Source organism: Euprymna scolopes, chromosome 5, assembly GCF_053919585.1.
Source record: "Euprymna scolopes isolate OS-2025 chromosome 5, ASM5391958v1, whole genome shotgun sequence".
NCBI classification, from domain to species: Eukaryota; Metazoa; Mollusca; class Cephalopoda; order Sepiida; family Sepiolidae; genus Euprymna; species Euprymna scolopes.
In genome coordinates this window covers 117506784-117527503 of record NC_136486.1, presented here as the reverse complement: position 1 = coordinate 117527503, position 20720 = coordinate 117506784, and the positions used below count along the sequence as shown (strand labels likewise).

Sequence of the window (20720 nt, the reverse complement as noted above, 5' to 3'; positions counted from 1 at the left end):
TGGAGCTTTCACATAGGTCATAAGGGATCTCTCCTTGAGAATAGCCTGTGATGTTTTCAAGAAGCTGAGCGTCACCAAGTTTCCCCAGTTTTCCAGTACTCTTCGCCTCTTCTGATAATATCTGCAAATGAATTTGCATTATCGCAACAATCGCTTACCATCGATTTCTCGCTAGCAGCAGCCATTGGTCTCCACTATAATAATAATAATAAGCCTTTCCAAGGTCTCAGTTCTCTTCGCACTTGTCGATCGGAGGTCTGGTCAGTGCTCTCTCCTCTGTCTTTCCATCATCCTTGACCGCTTTCGGCTGTTGGCATCATGAAATAGATGGAACGCTTCACGAATTTGCGTGTTATCCTTGCGCAGGGACCATGTTAATCTTCTCTATGTCATTCCAATTTTAGTATATGTACTGCCAAAGTATAATTATTATTATTATTATTATTATTATTATTATTATTATTATGATTATTATTATGATTATTATTATTATTATTATTATTGTTGTTATTATTATTATTATTATTATTATTATTATTATTATTATTATTATCTATATATTAATACGATAGCGTGTGTGTTATTTTGTTTGTAACACTTACATCTTTTTTCTTCCAAGTGAGTGACGTTTAATTGTTATGACTTTCTATTACTTGTAATAAATAATTTTACCAATACTTTTTCATAAGTTTTGGTCTTAGTTTTGATTATAACTGATCGCACTAAGTCATCTATTTTTGTGATAAATAATTTTAACAAGAATATTCATATGCTTTGGTTTTGGTTTCAACTCTAGCTGAAAAAACTCAAGTTATATATTCTTTCATAAGTTTTGGTTTCCATTTCGATTCAAGTTGATGCACCCAAGTCATATATATATATATATATATATATATATATATATATATATATATATATATATATATATATTTAATTTATTTTTTATATAACAACTGAACATTTTATATGAATCGGTAGAAACTGACACTATAATAATATACACGAAATCTGTATAAATTAAAATATCATATTTAAGAGTATTTTTACGTGCGAGCTACGCCGGGACTCCTGCTAGCTTACATAAATACTTTTGCAGTTTCAACAAAAAACTTACAATAATATCAGGACGTCTCCATTTAAGCTGAACATCCACAAAATTCCCACATCAATATATTACACACGAAAGAGTCCGCTGTGGAATTTCCACAGGTCCCGTTTATTATTATTATTATTATTATTATTAATATTATTATTATTATTATTATTCAGTTAATTCCTATAATTAGCTTAGTTTTCATTTAGTAACTATTATAATTACCACTATCGTGGAAATTATCATAACTACTTCGAATATTGTAATAGTTTTAATCGTTATTATTATTATTATTATTATTATTATTATTAATAATAATAATATGATCACTTTGGTAGTTAGTAGAACTGATGCAGGTGTGTTGAATATACGTCACTGTCTTTTAAAGTGTAAATATGAAATCCTTCTAAAAAATGTAACATGTTGATGTTCTCATTAAACCCCTCTTTGTAACCTTGATAGAATGCGCTAACAATGATCTGAAATGCAGATAGAAAAATAGAAATATAGTCCCTGAAACAATCGTACGCCAGGGTAATTGTTGACCGAATTCTAGGAACACTACCAATTAATTAAAAATTTTGTTAAAGGATTCATTTGTACACTTCTTTTAGCCGTATATATATATATATATATATATATATATATATATATATATATATATATATATATATAAACGAACGACAAAAGTCTATATTCCCAATTTCATGATGTTGACAATCTTACTTATGATATACTTCATTGGCCTTTTGGTCAAGATCAAAGTGTAGTATCTGTTCCGGCAGATGCTGCACTTGAGATGGTTTGTGCCAGTCAATGGAGGGGAAACCCTCTATACTGGGACAATTATTATTTTTGGTAACCAGAGTGCCCCTTTTTTGCCTACTTTTAGGGGAGCTGGTTTTTACCTCACATTAAAAACGGCCTTGTGCCTAATTTGCTCAGTGGGGGAGCAAATAAATACCATCTGTTCCGGCAGATGCTGCAAGCTATGACTAGCTATGACTAGCAAAGACCAGATGTGGGGGCAACCCCACATGCCTGACCATTAACCAGCTCCCATTTCCCACCTCTCGGGAGCTGGTCCCCTTTTCCCCTTCCCCCTCCCTTCACTCCTCACATTAAAAATCGGCCTTGTGCCTAATTTGCTCGGTGGGGGAGCAAATAAATACCATCAAAGTGTAGTATCTGTTCCGGCAGATACTGCAAGCTATGACTAGCTATGACTAGCTATGACTAGCAAAGACCAGATGTGGGGGCAACCCCACATGCCTGACCTTTAACCAGCTCCCATTTCCCACCTCTCGGGAGCTGGCCCCCTTTTTCCCTTCCCCCTCCCTTCACTGCTCACATTAAAAATTGGCCTTGTGCCTAATTTGCTCGGTGGGGGAGCAAATAAATACCATCTGTTCCGGCAGATGCTGCACTTAAGATAATTTGTACCAGTCAATGGAGGGGAAACCCTCTATACTGGGACAATTATTATTTTTGGTAACCAGAGTGCCCCCTTTTTGCCTACTTTTAGGGGAGCTGGTTTTTACCTCACATTAAAAACGGCCTTGTGCCTAATTTGCTCAGTGGGGGTGCAAATAAATACCATCTGTTCCGGCAGATACTGCAAGCTATGACTAGCTATGACTAGCAAAGACCAGATGTGGGGGCAACCCCACATGCCTGACCATTAACCAGCGCCATTTCCCACCTCTCGGGAGCTGGTCCCCTTTTCCCCTTCTCCCTCCCTTCACTCCTCACATTAAAAATCGGCCTTGTGCCTAATTTGCTCGGTGGGGGAGCAAATAAATACCATCTGTTCTTCAGATGCTGCACTTCTATTTCTTGTTCTCTTTCGGTGGAGGAGAAATCCTTCACGACTGAGACAATGTTTATTTTTGTACCTTTTCTCCACGTTAAAAAATGACCCTGGTGTCTAACTCCATCCCGTGGAGAGGCATAGTAAATAGGTACTATTATATTATACGTTGTGTGTGTGTGAAAGAGAGTTTCTTCATCACAGTCTTTGAAACAGCTGAGCCTATCTTTTGCAAATTTCACCCAAAACCTGATTTATATGTCTTGCAGTGTCCTTAGATATATATATTTTTTACAGAAATTCATCCGATGAGTAATGAAAATCGAAAAAATCCTATTCTAAGAATAGTCTTACTTTCTTATAAATATATATTGGCAGGAATATTTGACGTTACACCGGAAAAGGAGATAATAAAATATCAGCAAATCATTTCTTCTTAAATAAAATGGAATTATTGTCATCTGGAAATATAGCTCAGTGGAAGAGTATTCAACTCCAGATTGCATGATACCCTGTTCAAACAAACGTGTACCTCGCCATTTTATTTGTTTTTTTATATTAATGAGTTCATTTTACGCTAAAAGAAGAGGTAGCATTTTAAATCGCCGCAAATCATTTCTTTCGTTTACATATTTTAAAACTAACCAGACGTGCCTTTTTCTAGGGCATTCATCGTCAAGCCCAAATATCAGCTGCTGTAAACACAGACGAAATTTGATGAACGACATTATTTTATTTTTTTGCGAATAAGTAAACTGGACAATTTATTCCTTGTAATACATAATAACAAAAAGAGGATTGATTCTATATTAATACATACGCAATCTGTGTAAATTAAAATACTAATTTTAAGCGTATTGTACAACTGAACAAAGCCGAGCGTCTAGATAGAATATATATATATATATATATATATATATATATATATATATATATTTAAAGAGATGGCTATAGAATATATATATATATTTAAAGAGAGATATATAGAATGTATATATATATATATATATATATATATATATATAGGCAACCTTTCTAGGAGAATCAAATCTCTGATTTAAAAAAACCATAAAGCGGAAGACCATTACCCGCATTAAGCTGGTCTGCAGTTTAATTTGTTGCTGGCTATCTTGCTCTTGCTTGTTGCTAGATCTCAACATTTTGAACCGAGAGAGAGACTTAGCTGTCGTACAAAGCTAAGACTCTGTAACATCATATTTGTATAGATACTCCCTCGGCATTTGAGCTCATTGATTTTAAATGTCTGAGGGAGTGGCACTCGTCTGACAAGACGTTGCAATCATCATCATCATATATATATATTTTAAGAGACAGATATAGAATATATATATATATATATATATATATGTATATATTTAAAGAGAGGGATACAACTAGCTAGCCATATAGAAAGCTAGATGCAGCGATAGATATGTTTATACGTTCATATATATGTATAGAAATGATTAACACACACAAGAAAAAACATACTAACTAATCATTATGAACTTTGCAACAAAACTTCTAAACGTAAAGAGTCGTAATGGAGACTTTATTGAGTTAAATTTATTTTCCTGTAATTTGGATAATGAATGGCTGAAATATACAATTTACAATTTGATGCTATTTTATATTACTATATTTGTTGCTCTTCTTTTTTTCTGGTAGCTTTTTAAGAATTATTGTTTTTAAATTAAATAAATTGAGCCAAGCCATTACGTTAAATATTGTTGTATTCCATGACATCTGTTCTTATTATTTTATGGATATAATTATGTACAATATACCAACAATATACCAACAACCACGATAATGTACATAATACATACAACGACCATAATGTATAATATACCAACAACCAAAATAAGGTACAATATACAACGACCAAATAATGCACAATGTAATATATAATATACCAACAACAAGATTAATGTACAATTAACCAACAACTATAATAATATACAATATGACCACAAGCATAATAATGTAAAATATACCAACAAACAAAATAATTTGCAATACACCAACAATCAAAATAATGCACAATATACCAATAATCCAAATAATGTACAGCATACTAACAACCATGATAATGTACAATGTACCAACAACCAAAATAATTTACAATATACCAACAACCAAAATAATGTACAATATACCAACAATCAAAATAATGTACAATATATCAACAACCAAAATAATGTACAATATACGAACAATAAAAATAATGCATAATATACCAAAATAAAAAAAATGTACAATATACCAACAACCGATATAATGTACAATATACCAACACCCAAAATGGCGTACAATATACAGCAACAAACAATTCCAGATAACGAATTGTCTAGTGTATTTATTTAACCTAAAATTAATGGTCTTTGTGTGTAGATTAAACACCACCAACTATTTCAACTAAAGGATCATCGCTTATCACAACCACTCGAAGGTTAAAGAGCTTGCTTGCTAGATAAACAACAAAACGAGAGGATAAGAAAACTGCATATGAAAGATTATCGAGTGCATATTTGTTTTCGTTAGACTTCAAGAGGACTATGATATAGTTGGATTAAAAGCAGGCTGTTAGTATTTTTCCACAGATTGGATGTTTTTGGCAATAAATCTTGTTGATAGAATGTTCGTTTAATTTGTGGTGCTGAGAAAAAAGAGGGGAGATTAGATAGATAAAGAGAGTAAAATAGAGAGATAGTTCTTTTTAGGAGTTGTACTTAGACAAGTTATGTTGCAGTGAATGTTTTATAAGTAAGGGATTAGAGTCGGGGCGGACGCTTTTCTCCGAGGTTTCAGTTCTTTACAGAATATAGACTGTTTAATACCAGATGAGGATACATTCTCGGCAATTCGTCCCATGAGAACTTCGTCATTTAAGCGTTCGTATCATCTGTCAGGCCGAAGTTTCGTCCTAAGTAATCCTATGACTTAGGATTTGCCTATATTTTTAGGTGGAGTAAGTTCATTGCTTATAGTGCTCATCCTCTAAGGACGCTGGTTTATTCCCTCTACTTTGTGCCACATTCTCAGTCAGAAAAGAAGGAATCATCTGTCAACAACTTTTGTAAACAGCTAACTCTATTATATATACTCGCATGTAAACGTTTTCAAAAGAATAATAGCATTGAAGAAATAATTATAGCTTGTTAAAATGATTGTTGCCATAGAAATAATATGATATAAACATATCATGTTTTACACATATATGAAAACGGATTTTTTTTTATTTTGATTCTTCGGACTATAGTTCTCATCTTGGGTGCTATTCTCACAACGTTTTGGGCGATGTGACATCCGATCTTCTTTAGATCTCTCTGGTCGAACTCGGAAAAGTTTCTGCCGAACTCGGGAATTTGGACGAATGTTTTTGGGGGCAGTGGCAAGAGTACTTGAAAACCAATTGCAAAATTGATATTGTCCTGAGGTTTGAAGGTTCAATTCTCACTGTTGGCGACTGCAAAATACAATCTCGAATTACTGTGGACCTCTATCCAATTATGGGCGACGAAACGACAGGAAGCTAACCACGTAGAATTAAATAAAAGTTTTCGTTCGAAATTCGGTCCAAATTCCCGATTTTGACAAGAACATTCTCGAGTTCAACAATACACCCGTGAAGAAGGTTGGAGGTTACATTGACCGAAACATCGTGAAAATGACACTAGATGAGACCAGTAGTTCGACGTATCCAAATAACACGAATAACCAATCAACATTTTAAAAATGAAGAAACGTAATGGTTTTCTTATTTGTTAACTTATATTTAGATTATGAAAAAACATTATTTTATGCATCACTCGTTGTAACTAATTAATAGTTTATTTATAATCGAGTTAAAAGTAATTTTCTTATTTAATAGATAAGATTTTTTACTTATTAGTCCGTTTTTGGTTTGTTAGCTTGCTTATTTGCGTCCAGTCGTTTCGTTGTGCCGTTTAAACATCGTTGGAAATATTGTTATTGAAAAGGCGCCACAGAATGCATGCATGTTTCTTCCGGTTCAGTTGCATAAGCGGTTATTCAATTAAGCACTATCCAGAAGAGAGGGAGTCAATCGGATGCGACGTTAATTCTCATAGATAACATTTAAAACAGGAAATTATACACCGAGGAAAATTATTTATTTAATAATGATATCTGTATCTGGAATAGAAACCGGATATTTCGAATATTTATCTTCCTGGGGATAAGTACGTATATACGCATAAGCCTACGCACATGGAATATATACCTGTCAAAAGTGATTTTTTGGCTGGCTTCAAAACCTTCGATCGTCAGTCATTATTACTTTCTGCATGAAATACTTATATTTGTAGGTTATATGATTAAAATTTATTTATAAAAAATATTATTACAACCCTCTTAAAATAGGATTGATTAAAAAAAACTGCAAACTTTAAAATAATATATTTCAGCGTCTGCTGTTGAATACTATTTGACAATATTTCTGTTTTTCTTCGGTTATTTCATCATTATATATAAAACTTAATTTTATTTTATTTTCCTGTAATAATTCTGTGCAGCTTAGGTGTTGACTATTAAACTGCAGCCCCAAAGTGACTCAGTGAATGGATTCCAATTCTTTGACCAGCAGTAATTATCACATTCTGCACGAATTATTGCAACAACACAATAGTGTTTGTAGGTAGAAATAATTAATATGTCTCTATAAAATAGTATATCAAAATACTAGCAGGACCCATGTACCGGCGTTGCACACTGAAAGTATGACACAAAAACACAAAATCAGAACAGGTTCGCAGAAGCACCTCCTTTAAAACTGGCACTGGCCGGCACTGGCCGGCACTGGTAGGCGTAGATGGGCACTAGCTGGTTCTGGCTAGCCTTGAGGAGGAGTATGTGATCCTGATTAATACCGGGGGTTCCCCTTCTGGAAAATTAGCCTGGCAAGCCACAGCTGACATAGGCCGGCACTAACCGGCCCACATGGATACTGGTTTGCCCTTATAGGCACTGGCTGGCCGTGGCTCTAGGTGTCTGGCACTGGTTCATACTGGCGGGTACCTTCTATTTTAATAATATAATTTAAATAATAAAGTTAAAATATTAGCAGAAATAAAATATATATTTATTCCAAAGACTGACAATATATATATATATATATATATATATATATATATATATATATATATATATATATATATATATATATATATATATATATATATAGAGAGAGAGAGAGAGAGAGAGAGAGAGAAAGAGAGAGAGAGCAGTCAATAAAATATAGGGTCTGTTACAACGCTCCAAAATAATCTGTTTTACCGTACGTTTCGATGAAACTAACGCGAATACAAATAAAAAGAGAGGTTTTGCAATGAAAGGTCGCAAACCGCAATGAGAAAAATGTAGCGGTTTGTAAATAACGTGCGTTTTGCATTGTTAATCTTGTTTTCTGTTTATTAAGGTAAACGATTTATGGTAAAAAGGTTGCATCTCTAAAAATAAATCAAACGAAAATTAGGGAAACGTAAATTGTACACACTAGATTAAATGTTTGTTTGGTTGAAACGTATGCGAAGCCAACCCAACGACTTTTTATTTTCCTGTTCGAAAAATTGGAACCCTTATTCTACAAAGTTACTGTCTTCAATATTAATGTGTATTTGTAACTGATAATTGTCGGATAATCTGGCCTTCCGTGAACGTACGAATGAAATGGACGTAATGTATAATACGGAATAGGTATTTGGCCAAGATCCTTCGTGACTACGCCCTTGCTATAAGGGCGGCACCTTGATTTTTAAGAACTTCTACTTAAATAAAATGTAAAGCCTCTATGGATAATAATTAAAAACACGTGTTCTTAAAAAAATTATTTAGGGCACCATTTTGTATGGACAACTTTAAGAGAAACGATATTAGTTTTCAAATATAAGCTAAATTAAAATTTTGTGTCTATGTGATCTGTCGAACATAACTAATACAACTTGCTATATTGTCAGCATCATACAAAATATATATGATGAAATTATCGGCTTGTCTTATAGAAGTTGAAGTTGGTCAATTATTAAGAATGCTTTTAGTTAAAAGGGATTTATGTCTAAGTGTTTGCATCATACGGCCAACTGAACTGTTTTCTTCAACACAAATCGTTCCATTATCCTGGTAAAGACAACATCCCTCCAGGTAAGATAACAACGCAGTGTTATAACAGCTATAATGTTCACGACAAGAGAACTAGACTACATGTCCTAAAAAAAACAGCTCTTTTGATGAGCAATAGACGTCTTCTGGAAAACCCAATAAAAATCCCCACAATATATCCCACTACACAACCACCAACTTCACCATCAGAACCCATCCAACTGTTCCAGCACATACCCAGCTCTCCTGGAACTCATATGCCTCTGGTGTCTCCGGTTGACATAACACCTATCCTCACAAACTCTCTCCTGGAAATCCCACAATCACCAACCCAGCAATCTATATCACCTTACAGGACACCATCAGCTGAATCACCACCACAATCACATAGACCACCATCACAATCAGTTTTACTCCCAGAAGCAGATGATGAACAGTTAGCTTTCAAGGAGGAGGAGCTCAGCAACACAATAGAGAAGGTGAGCTGCATGATAATGAGGTACAGACAACGTTTGTCTAAGATCCAAGCTGCTGGAAGAGCAAAGCCTGTTATAGCCAAAATTAACATCGCTCTCAAGAGGCTACGACCAACAACAGTAACGCTCACAGAAGTCAACCATATCACTTATGCAACTTAGCCCTTCATCGACAGAAAAATAAACCCCCGAACATTCAACCACAATCATCGAATGGGGCCTAAAGTCTCAAGACAAACACCTCACTGGAAGTCCAAGCTGCAAAAACGACTGAACCTCTGCAGGAAGAAACTAAAACAAATTAAACAGCTCCTTGCAGATCACTCGGTACAGGGTCGACTTAAGACCACCATTAGTAAACTTTGTACCAAATACCGCCATGAGAACATTGAGGGGTTGCATAATACAGCTAGGGAGTTGAAGAGAAAAATACCAGCACTTGCCCAGAGGATTAAAAACCAGGAAAACAAGATCATTCCCAAATTCAAAACAGGCAGTTTAAAACAAACCAAATGACTTTTTACAGGAAGCTTATAAGGGACACTATTACTGTCGATAGTTCACTAGCAGAGGAAGACCTGAAAAACTACTGGAGGCCTCTATTTGAAACAGAAGACAAATACAATCAAGACGCCCAGTGGATTGAAAATATTATAAGGCTCAACAAAACCAAGCCTCAGATAACAGGACCAGTTATAACTCCTGGTACAGTAACCAGCAAGACTGGCACAATTATCCAACTACAAAGAACCTATCATCGACAATCTACAGAATTTTGGCTGAAACAATTGACTGCACTTCATCGCCACTACAGTGATTGCTTCAGCAGGATGCTAAGAGGTGAAGAAGCAATCACGCTGGCTGACAGAGGACCAGCCTCATACCTATGACTAAAGAGACACATCGCACAAACAAATACAGGCCAATATGCTGTGTAACAACTAGCTACAAGCTTTTTACTGATCGGATAGCCGGCATTATATATTACCATTTATCTTCTGCGACCTACGCTGAAAAAGAGTAGACAGGGTGCAGAAGAAAATGCCTCGGTATCAAAGATCAGCTATTCATCCACAAGACTATTGTAGAAGACTGTAGGAAGGGTCAAAGTAACCTTAGCATAGCATGGATCGATTACCAGAAGGAATTTGACAGCATGCCACACTCATGGTTACTTCGGTGCCTTTAGTTATACAAGATCCACCCAGTAATTAGGCAAACACAGGCGGCTTACCTTCAGATGTGGAAACCCACAATATACTTAAGTAACAATAGATGAAAACAACAACAATATCCTTAAGTCACAATGAACTAAAAATCAAGAGGGGAATATTCTAAGGTGACAGCTTATCTCTCTTTCTGTATGACAATAGACCCGCTCAGCAATCTCTTGAATAACAATCCGAGCACCTACAATTTGAGTCAGGGACGCCATCGAGATCCAAGCAAGAAAGTAAACTATCTGCTCATAATGGATGATCTTAAATTGTATGCAAGCTCTGACACGGATCTGCACCAGCTTCTGCAGGTATTACACACCTTCTCCAATGACATCGGGATGAAGTTGGCCTGGGTAAATGGGCCAAGTGAAGACTCAGCGCTGGGAAGAAGACCTACACAGAAAATGTGCAGCTTAATGATGACATTGACATTAGCGATCTAGAAGAGCAGAAGCCTTATAAATACCTTGGCATTGAAGAAAATAGCAACATACAACATGCCAAGATGAGGGAGAAGATAGGAAAAGAGTATGTACGCTGTGTGAGGAAGATCTGCAAAACACAGCTTACAAATAAAATAAAATTACTGCCGTCAACCAGCTTGCCATACTAGTAATAACGGATAGTTTTGGTATCATTGACTGGCCACAAAAATACATCAACCGGCTAAATGTCAAATCACGGAAGCTACTAACGCATCATAAAATCATACATAGATACCAGTGTCTACCAAGACTGTATTTGTCCCGGGGAGAAGTGGGACTAGGGCTCTCAGAGATCAATTACCAACATAAGGCAGTAATAGTGAGCACAGGCCAGTATCTGTGAAGCTCCTAGAACCACATCCTCTCAGTGGTATATGGACATCAAGAGACAAGAGCCAGCAGAACAACGTCAGTAACCCAGCTGATCAAGTATTTTGGTCAGAGCTGTCTCACAGATGAGGCTGAGGCTGAAACACTAAACAAGCTTGCCAGAGAAATAGCAAGAAAAAGTCGGAAAAATATACCGAGACCTTCCAAAAGAGGAACCTGAAAGAGTGGGACCAACATCAGCGTGCAAAATATTTTCTGAGGGAACTCTCACAGGAATATATAAACAAAGAAGGTTCCTTGGACTGGCTCAAAAGGGAATCCCTCCCCCACGATCTTCTAGATCCCTGACATCAGGAAAGAAGTATAATGGTTGCTCAAGTCAAGAGATTGATGACCAATGCATCCAAAAAGATGGCAGGCCTCACTAATGACAACAAATGTAGATTCTGCCACACGGAATTGGAAAGTGCAAGTCATCTAGTATCAAATTGCAAGGTTCTTTTAGGGGATGGATTCTACACAAGGAGATATGATGGAGTATGTAAGTACATCCAATGGGCCATCTGTAAAAAATTAAACATTCAATGTAGCAGCAAATCCTGGGAACATCAACATGAAAGAACAGTTGGAAATAAGTTATAGTTTTGAGTAACGCCAGCGACCATTGTAAAAAGTAATAAAGAACACGAGAGAGTTGTATGCTCAGTCTGTCAAGTCCAAAGAAGCTGAGCAGCGGCTTGGTTCCCATTAGTTTTGGCAAATAGCAAACAGAATCCTTATCAGAAGTGTGTGCTCTATCCCAACTATCATCAATGGACCTGAGGTAATCTCATCAGACAAAGCTAAACTCTTTGGTAAGATGTTTGCAGCTAATTCTACCCTTCCAGACCAAAGCCGCCAACCCCCAGTATTTTCTCGTGTATCTGAAAACACGCTATGCAACATACAAATAACTGCACGTGATGTTGCCAAGCTAATCAAAATTCTTGATTCCAGTAAAGCAACTGGCCCTGAGGGCATTCCAATTATAGTGCTAAAAGAAGTTTAGCCCCATACTTACAAAGTTATCTAAACGTTGTCTTAAGAAGGAATGGTTCTCAACACCTTGGAAAATCTCATCAGTATGCCCTATATTTCAAAATTCAGGTGATCGCTCATCTCCCTCTCAGTACAGACCTATAAGTCTCATGTGTGTCATGAGCTAGCTGCTGGAATCTGTTAAATAGAGAAGTAGTCAACCATCTCAGCAGAAATAACCTTGTTAGTGACATGCAATATGATTTCCGTTCTGCTAGATCTACAGCAGACGTACTTACATTTATATCCCATGAGCTTAGCGAATCTCTCGACGGAGGCTTCCCCTTTAAGGCAATTACTTTTAACATAACAAAGGCCTTTGATAAGGTGTGACATAATTATCTACAACACAAGATCTCCAGCTATGGTACAGCTGGAAATGTCTTCTCAATTATTACATTTCTCTCTGATAGGTTCATAAGAGTAGCAGTTTATGGGCAGAAATCACACAGTATTAATTCTGGAGTCCCTCAGGGATCCATCCTGGGCCCAACTCTCTTTCTGATCTACATTAATGATTGTCCAAACCACATCCTTACATCATTCGTAGACATTTATGCTGACGACACTACCATCTATGGTAGCACTTCAAAGACCGTAAACGACCAAGTTCTCTCTGATTCTTTCTCCTCTGATATTGAGCACGTGGTACAATGAGGAAAGAAGTAGCTGGTTCATTTTAATGCATCTGAAACCAAGCTTCTATCTCTACATCATCAACGCTCTAATGACCATCTGGCATGAAATGAAATGAATGGCTCTCGTCTTGGGGAGGCTTCATGGTTTGACAAGCTTCTGGGATTGACCTTTACTCTCGATGTGAAATGGAACATGTATATCAAATCAATTGCCAAGGCCGCTGGGAAAATGGCGGGATCCTTCTACCGCTCCAGTAGATATATCACTCCTAATGTAATTATCTATCTATATAAAAGCCAGGTACGACCCAAGATGAAGTACTGTTGCCACATCTGGGCAGGAAGTGCTAGAAGCAGCTTATCTTGCCTTGACAGAGTTCAAAGTAGACTTGGTAGTTTAGTCGGGGATACACTTTTCTCTTACCTACAACCCTTTTCCCACAGAAGAGACGTTTCGAGCTCATTTCTGCTTTATAATTATTTTCATGGCAAGTGCTCGTCTGAGTTTCAATCTATGGGCTCCCCTCGCCAAACTCTCACAAAAACACTCGTCTAGCCCAAAAGATTATCAATAATTTCCCACACTCTTTATCTGTGCCTAAACCTAAATGTAGATTTCATGAACAAAGCTTCTTTCTTAGAACTGCACGCCTGTGGGACTCTCTTTCGTCTTTATGCTTTCCAGCTGACTACAATCTGATTGTCGTCAAGTTCCGCGTAAACAAGTTTTTGATGAACCACCGCCCCCCCCCCCCAAGTAATCCAATTTAGAAAATACCCACTACTTATGTTTCCTATGCTATAATCACATTGACTAAAGTATACCCATTGACCCTTATCCTCGAGTGACCTAGATTAGTGGTGATTCCTGTATAAAAAATATCCTATCGTTCTTATTTTGGAATTTGTTCATGTACGTTCCATACTGAAAAAATAACATAATTATTTAGAAAGCCATTGTTAACATGGGGGAGGGAGGCTTTCTAACTATACTGCATTTTCACCTTACAATTTAATAAAAAAAAAGAAACCATGAAAATTTAATTAAACTTGGAAAAACTATCTAAAATATAGCACGGTGCGTACATTGCACAAACACCATTATTATTATTATTATTATTATTATTATTATTATTATTATTATTATTATTATTATTATAACAATAATAAAAAATGGTGTTGATGACATCGACTGGCACCACACCAACTGGTTGTGAAGGGTTAGGGAGGATTGAAAGACCGAGGTAGGAGAGTACTAACCAGATCTCCACTGGAAGTGTGCAGTTCAAATTTGATACCTTGGGGGAGCATTTTATCTCCCAAACCCCAGGAAACACCAATGACCGATGCCAACGTGAAATCAATGGCAAACGGCTGTTGCGATAACGTGAAATCCTCTACACAAATAGTCAAGTGGTAGAGAAAACCGGAAATCTAGGGAGACTTCTTGTCACTTGGTCTCCAGGGAACATCACAGGTTATTGCCAGTGATGATGGCCCGTGAGAAAACCCCTAGTGAGTGAAATAATAATAATAATAATAACAATAACAATAACAATAACGATGATGATGATGACGATAATAATAATAATAATAATAATAATAATAATAATAATAATAATAATAATAATAATGTCTCTTCCCAAATTCACCACCACTCTGCTTTAATATCGTAGATGTTTATTATATTTTCTGAGTTTTTAACCAATGTTCACATTATGGTATGGTTGCGTTTTCTATTATTTCGTTAGTTATATGAACATCATTTCCGTATTCATGTATTATGCATTGATATGAAAACGAAAACTATAGCGGAGTATAGTATTCGCAACCATGTCACTAATGAAAGTACTCTACACATTTTGATGGGAAAAATAGACATAAAAGAACAGAAAACTAAAACTTTAAATATAATTTCCGTATAAAAAGTAATAGTTATTTAAATATTTCAACATATAATCTTGTCTGGAAAATTCAGCTCCCCAATAAGGGGCACTCTGGATAGAAACGAAAATAAAAATTGCCTCAGTCATGAAGGATTTCTTTTCACCAGCAGAGGACAGAACAGGTGAAGTGTAGCATCAGAACAGATACTACGCTGTGATCATGTCCCGAAAGTCAAGAATTGTTTGTGTTTAATGTTTAATTGTTTGTTCCCTAAATTCATAATTCCGTTTTATCAGTATAAAATTGTATATTGATTTTAAATTACGTAATTTGTCATATATATATATATATATATATATATATATATATATATATATATATATAATTGAATAAAGTTCAGTTTCATTATTAATCGAATTGTGTTCCTTTTTTTTCTATTTTAACATGGTTTAATGCTCTTTTTAAAAATGCGCTCATATAGTATCGACAGTGACAGTTGGCCAATTTTTTTTACACGGTGGTCACCACTTATCAAGGCCCGGAAGCCACTCAGGGATAAGGGTTATTGCAAGTACATGACGTTAGTGTGGAGATTTAATGAAGTGTTTACTTAAGGGAGCGATTCATTAGGAATTTATTTACATTGGACTTGAAGACATCCAAGTTGTAGTCAGGTGGGAAGCAGGCAGACGGAACAGGGTTCCACAGGCGTGCAGTTCTAAGAAAGAAGCTTTCTTCATGGAATCTACGTTTTGATTTAGGCACAGATAAAGAGTAGGGAAAAATTTTGACAGTGGAGTCAGCTAGACGAGTGTTTTTCGTGAAAGATTTGTAAGGGGGGACCAGAGATTGGAGTTCAGACGAGCACCTGCCATGGAAATAACGATAAAACAAGGATAGGCTCGCAAGGTCTCTTCTGTGAAAGAGAGGTTGCAGGGAAGAGAAAAGGGGCATCCCTCACTAAGCCACGAAGTCTATTTTGTACTTTATCAAGGCAGGATAGGCTGTTTTTAGCAGCTCCTGCCCAGATATGGCAGAAGTATTCCATCCTTGGACGTAATTGGCTTTTATATAGATAGATTGTATCAGTTATGAGATATCTTCTGGAGCGGTAGAAGGGTTCCACCATCTTTCCAGCGACCTTGGCAACAGACTTGATGTACGTGTTCCATTTCAGATCAGGAGTAAAGAACAAACCCAGAAGCTTGTCAAAACATGTATTTTTTTCCTAGACGAGAGATATCCATTTAAATTGATGCCAGATGGGGATAAGAGCGTTGATGATGTAAAGATAGGAGTTTGGTTTTAGATGCATTAAAGGTAACCAGCTATGTCTTCCCCCACTGAACCACGCGCTCGAGATCAGAGATCAGAAACTGCACTGAATATTCCGCGTTTCATCCACTCTAGGACTCTTCAGGCATAAGCCTGAAGAGTCCTAGAGTGGATGAAACGCGGAATATGTATATTATTTTTAAAATATAATTATCCACTGACACGTATTACCATGGGGTCCCGATTTCGAATCTCGCTAGATTCATCCACTCTGATGAGTCCTAGACGACGAAACACGTGTCAGTGGATAATTATATTTAAAAAAAATATATATACCGCTCCCCATGTGGGGGTACCAAGTTGGTTAAAGGAAAAATTATTCCCAACTCGCATTTAGGTAAAAATGCACTTTCGAAATAATTGAATTAATTCAAAACATATCGCTAAAACCAAACAAACAACATCGCAATATATCCAGATAGCCGTGCGAGATGGGTCAGCGGTAAGGGGTTTAGGCTCATTACCATGGGGTTCTGATTTCGAACCTCGCTAGATTCAGCCTCTTTAATGAGTCATAGACGACGAAACACGTGTCAGTGGATAATTATATTTTAAAAATAATATATATATATATATATATATATATATATATATATATATATATATATATATATATATATATATATATATATATACCGATCCCCATGTGGGGTTACCAAGTTGGTTAAAGGGAAAATTATTCCCAACTCGCATTTAGGTAAAAATGCACTTTCATAAATAATTGAATTCATTTAAAACATATCGCTAAAACCAAAAAAAAATAACACACACACACACACACGTATATATATATATATATATATATATATATATATATATAGAGAGAGAGAGAGAGAGAGAGATTGATAGATAGATAGATAAAAAGAGAGGGGGAAGTAGAAAAATAGTTATAAAATTTGTTTGATTATTACTATATAGACGAAGGATGTAATAATATCAAATTATTGTTATTTTCTAAGTAACACCGTCCCCCATATGTCCATACCGCCATGCATGCCTTCACTACACCATAAAATGAGCCTATTAATTAGGTCTTATTCATAAACTCTGACGTTTATTTATATATAGTTGATAAAAGTGGATACAAGTGCAGCTAATAATCTATCTTGGGAGAATTTTGAAATATAAAAAAATACACGGTGAAATTTAAATTGTACTATGTAAGTAGGATTCCAAGACGAACTTAACTTAAAAGTATATATATATATATATATATATATATATATATATATATATATATATATATATATATATATACTAATGTACGTGTACGTTTAAATATCCTCTCAGATATACCTATCACGCCATCTTTCTCTTGCATCCCTCCACACAAGCATATTTATATAGTCAAAGCTAAACATACACTCATGACAATAAAGTTATACAGAGGCTGCAGTGTTTCATTCACGTAAAGACTTCTCAAGCTAAAATGCATTTTTAGATATATTTCAGCCCTATGATTTCATACGGAGAATAACGCGCGAAAATGTCAGTGTTGATTGATTGCCATAAATATACTTATATAACTTACTACATAGCGCTAATCATGCACTGAACACTTATGAAGTAGATGCTGGCAATCGTTGCATAAAATATATGTCAATAATAATAATAATAATAATAATAATGCTAATAATAATGATGATAATGATAATACTGATAATAATAATAATAATGCTAATAATAACGATGATGATAATGATAATAAAAATAATACTGATAATAATAATAATGATAATAATAATAATAAATGAATATATTTAAAAATATTAAAATATAAAATTGTTATTAAATATTTTATTAAATGATTAAAATGATGACAGTTGTACCTTTGATATTATTGTTTATGTGCGTAGTTTCTCACGAATTCGAAAGAAGAATTCAGTCACATATGAAAACACACACACATTAGTTTGACAAGTAGGTTTTTGCGGAATATTTAATTTTGATTTCAAAAATTGTATTTTCAAATAAGCTTTTGTTGTAATTCCTTTATTTTGGATATCATTTTAAAGATCATTTATCGCTCTGTGATTGTTTAACTTGTAACCGTTTTAAAGCAATTATGTCTTTTTTTCAGAATGTTGAATACAAGGTGGAAAAATTAGCAAATTTGCACAATTTTCTTATTTCATATCAACAAAATCGAAAAGTGGTTGAAACAGCTCGCGATATGAATGAAGCGTTTGTCGCGGTTACAACTACTGAACGGACAACACAATTATAGTTTAAGAAATTTATTGGAGTCTTGAAGATGATAAGCGTAGTGGTCTGCCATAAAATGTTGATGATGATCAATTAAAAGCCCTACCCGAAGCCAATCCACGTACAATTGTCCGAGAACTTGCTTCTGAATTAGACATAACGTATACGACGATTTCCAACCAGTTGAGAAAAATTGAAAGACAAAAAGACTCGGTAAATGATGCCTTACGGACTGAACAACAATCAAAAGAAACGCAGTAACGAAGTGTCATCTCCTTTTTTACGCAACAAGGACGACACTTGTGATTTGCGATGAAAAATGGGTTTTTTACGACAATCGACGACGCTCAGATACGTGGTTAGAAGCCGACAAAACTCTACGACTATTCCAGAATCCAAAGTTCCACCAAAAGAAGGTCATGTTGATTGTCTGGTAGTCTCATCCATTACAGTGTTTTGAATGAAGGCAAGACCACTACGGCGAAGTACTCTCAACAAATGGATGTAATGCATTAAAAACTTCGACATACACCCAACAGTAGTCAACAAAAAACGCCCTATTCTCGTTCACGACAATGACTTACCACACGTTGCTAAACCGACCTCGTAAAAGTTGAACGAACTGATCTATAAAACTCTGACTCACCAGCCATACTCTCCAGACCTCTAATCTACCGACTACTCTGTTTTGAAGCACCTTGACAACTTTCTGCGTGTGCAATTCTTCAAAACTCTAAGCGATATCAAAAACGCCTTCAGCGACTTCATCGCCACCAGAACGCATGATTTTTTTTACATTACTGGCATAAATGAATTTGGCATTTGTTTAGCATTGGCTAAAGTGTATTGATTCTGATTGAGCTAATTTCGATCACTAAATTTTTTGTTCGAACCAAAATATGTTTATCTGAATTCAAAAGTTAAAACACGCAAAAACTTTCTTGTCAACCTGATATATATATACTGTACTATTTATTCAATTGCCTTTGATGTTTTTTTGTTGACAAGTAGTTTAGTACAAAATTAGGATTATATTTGGAATCAGGAATTAACATAAAAGCAAGAGAAACTTTTTTTTCAACTAAGTTCCAAAAGGATATATTATAACTTCAGAATTAAAATTTTACTTACTGCAATTTATGACTATAAATGCACGGGAAAAAGAAAAACATGCAATTATTAGAGCTATATTGCTATACCTGGTAAAATTAAAACGTTTATTTTGAATTTGTTGATTGAAATCCATTCTAAAATTAATTCGACACGAAATTATAATCTTTCATGATATGATAGATACTTAAGATAATATATATTAATACGTTTTCTAATGATTAGTATATCGCACCGAAGATGAAACTCCGATGGACAGTGAAGCCAATAGAGAGAACGCGCGTGCACGCGAGAGAGAGAGAGAGAGAGAGAGAGAGAGAGAGAAAGAAAGAGGAACATGAAGAAGGAGAGAGATAACGAAAAGGATGTATAGAGAGACTATGAATATTATTCAAAATATTAACTGATATTAATTCTCACAAGGAAGCAAGCTTGCACTAATCTTCCGTTGAAAAAAAAAAACAGAAGACAAACTGATATATACATTTGAAGGATACAACAATACAGTTTGAGAGTGCAAAAACAAGATAATAATCAACAGATATCTATTCAAGTAACAGTGTTTGACTGTATTGAAATAACAAAGAAAAAACTGTATTGAAATAAAAACGAAAATACTTTTTTTTAAGTAAAAAGAAAAGAATGTATTAAAATAAAAAACAAAACAAAAATACTGTATTGAAATTAAAATGAAAAAAAAAACCGTATTGTAATAAAACCGAAAGTACTGCATTGAAAAAAAAACACAAAAAAAACCCCGAAAAGGTTATATATCTAGCTATACTCCTATAAATTCGGGTTTCTTTTGTGTGTATCGATATTAATATTAAAAAACGTCTTTTCTATTTATTTTAAAAGAAAATACAATTTTCTTATATTTTGGTTGTGGAATTGCATTCACTAGCAAAAGATCTAGCTAATTTGAATATTCTTT

General features: G+C 35.1%; 1 non-coding gene across 1 annotated transcript; it reads right to left on the bottom strand.

The window, feature by feature from the left end:
* Window positions 1-321: 321 nt before the first annotated feature.
* On the bottom strand, window positions 322-424 carry LOC145277335 (U6 spliceosomal RNA). Its single transcript, XR_013868137.1, has one exon. It is a non-coding gene; the product is annotated as a U6 spliceosomal RNA (small nuclear RNA).
* Window positions 425-20720: the final 20296 nt, after the last annotated feature.